We start from the raw sequence: 3,071 nt of genomic DNA, 5'->3' as shown, positions 1-3,071 counted from the left end.
GTGCTATTTCCGTTTCGTTTCCATCTCACATAGTTATTCCCAATCAAAGTTTCAATAGCAGACAATTGATTCGAAAGAGATGAAGCATTATAAACTGTAGAAACATAAAAATATCACTCTTAATATCATCCAAACTTAATGCATGCAATCATATGGATGATGAAATATCCAACTAATTAATATGGGCTATTAATTAGATAATCCGTAATTTAAATCGAAACATATAAATTTTATTACGGTAAGAGCCTAAATGCATCATCATAAAGTCACATTTGGATCGACAATACAACATGTTAAAAGGTACTCTTAAAACACATCATGTAGCTAGTTAGCAAAATCACATTGGTTTTCGAAATTCCAACACCTTTGGGCAGAAGGAAATTTTTAAACCAAAATAAGCCGTCAACTTTTTCATGCCATTTTCAAAAAATATTACATATAATAACACTTTTGGGCAAGATATTATATGCAATAAATCAAAAGTTGTTGGGCAAAAATATATGTATTTTTATTGTAGAGAAAATCGAATAAATAATAATGAGTGTGCCATTTACCACCCATTTTTATTTCAAAATATTTCTCTTAGTGGGAAAACAAGAATCGTCGCAAGGCCCATAGAAAAATTCAATCACAAAATAATAATCATGGAACAATTATAATCATTAATCGATGAATGGCAAAATTCACATGTGATTGAAAACTAAAATTGGCAACAAAATTTTAATATATAAAAAGAGAAATTTAAATGAACAAATAATAACAACAATAATTATACATTTAACGAAAATATAAAAGTTGTCAATTATTATTATGATTATTTTAAACGGGTCAATTTTAAATAAAGTTTTAATTTGGATCAAAATTGAAATTTTAGGGTCAAAACTTTAAAAATCCAATTTGAAACCCTTAAATTTCAATTCAAAACAATTTTTGAAATTTGCAATCTGACCCCTAGGTTTAAAATTATTAGCAGGCCTTTTAGTTATATAAATTAAATGACATGCCCCCTTTAAAATTTGCAAAACAGGCCCTTTTTCGTTTAATTGCATGTGGGGTATCACAAGTATGTTATTTACATTGAAAGCCCCCTTCTCCATATATGTAGCTCGTTTTGCAGAAGACCAGATTTCTTTTTCTACGGCGCCGACCACATCGGGCGTTGCAACGAACGGCCGAACTAAAACCTTAAAACCACCATTTATTTCTCCTCCAACAACATCAATTCTCATCCCAATTGATTCATCAAAAAAAAAAAATGAAAAATCGACAAAAATAAATAAAAAGAGGAAAATCCGACAGTCAACTTTGATAGTAATGTCAAAACCCAAATCAATTGGCAAGTGAAAAACACCACTACCGCTGGTAGCAGAGCAGCCTTCAGCCGTTGAGAAGTAGAGAAGAGAGAGAAAGAGAGAAAACTTGATTTATGGCCTTGGTTTGATTTCTTTTCATATATTAATATATATAATGCATTTAAGCACAGAATTCATAACACACATTGATGTACAGAACTCGTGGAAAGTTGACCCTTTTCCCAAATTTTTTTTTTTTTTTGATATAGTGTTTAACAAAGTTTAAAATAATCGAGATAGAATATTATTTTTATGAAGGATTTCGATCTTAATATGAAGGCTCTGATATCAATTGTTAATATTTATTTGTAATCATGCCAAAAATCAAGAATCACCACATAATAAATTAATAAAACGAATTCATACCTGCGGAAGCCATTGTTGATATGAATAATTGTTGTAATAGCAGCCAAGATCTTCCCCTCCTTGCTCCTCACAAAAGTATTAGTTATCAATGGGGCAAGCTAATGAAAACATATAGAGAGGGGACCTAGCTTTTATATATAGGAAATAATTTGAGCCGTCCCATTACGACTAGAATTCTAATTAGGGTTTATTTCCGATCCACATACTTTAAATTACCACATCAAATTAATTACAACTCGTAAGGTGTAAAAGGCATAATTGATCACTTAATAAATTTGACCCAAACACAAATATCATTATGAGTCATATATCTAACCCGTAAAATTTTTCAATCGAATGTGAAGCTCACATATGGAATTATTAATTATTCCAACACAACAAACATCTCAGAAATAGCCAGAGGCAAATTCGATAGAACAACCAAAACCCTTTTGGCCAAACCATTTTTCTTACTGGACAGCGACGGTGACTTCACTGGGACACCACTATCCCCGCCACTTCCCCCCCCCCCCCTCCGCCTCAGAAAGCGACCGGGCTCCATCCAGCTCAGGCACCACAATTTTGGTTTGTAAACTCTTGTTCATACTCTTCTTATTAAGATCGTTCTTAGAGTTTTTGAGCTTACAATAGATTGTGAATGTGCTGCCATTTTAGTGACTGTGTGAAGCATAGATAAGAGAATTGTGGGTTCTGAATTTGAAGACCTTCTTGATATCATGATTCTGGGTTTTAGATAGAATTACTGAATGCCTGTGGGCAATATTCAAAATCTTCATTTTAATTAGAATTCAAAAGAAAATTCTCAGAATAATTTCACTCTGGTTTTTCTACTGATAATTTTGTGCTGCGAAACAAGACTTGTGTCATAACAGACGCGCCGATTAGTTTATCCAAAAAGATGGTTAGTGGCTCCTGAACGGGAAATATAGTTTAATAGCCTAAATAGAAGGAGGATTTTCCAAATTAGTCTAAGAAATAAAAACATTTGAAAACTAGTCTCCAAACAATCAATTTTCCAAAAATACCCTTAACAGAGAAATTGCAACCAAAGCCACTACAATGTCTAAAAACCTTCAAATAAGTCCTCAAAGAAATATAGATCATAAATTTTTAATAAATCTAGATCCAAATATTATACAAAATTTTATTGATCTAAAAATCTATACAGAAAACGAATTAATCTATCTAGAAGAAGATCTGAAAGACTTCTTTATAGAATATTTAGACCCAAAAATAAAAAATAAAAATGATTCCATAGATAACGAAGCAATCAAAATGGAAAAAGACATATATAAATTAATTCTTAATTTAAGAAGGAGAATTAAAGAATTAAACATAATTATTCAAGAAAAA

Source organism: Olea europaea, chromosome 15, assembly GCF_002742605.1.
Source record: "Olea europaea var. sylvestris chromosome 15, O_europaea_v1, whole genome shotgun sequence".
Classification (NCBI taxonomy): Eukaryota; Viridiplantae; Streptophyta; class Magnoliopsida; order Lamiales; family Oleaceae; genus Olea; species Olea europaea.
This window is presented reverse-complemented; position numbering follows the sequence as displayed.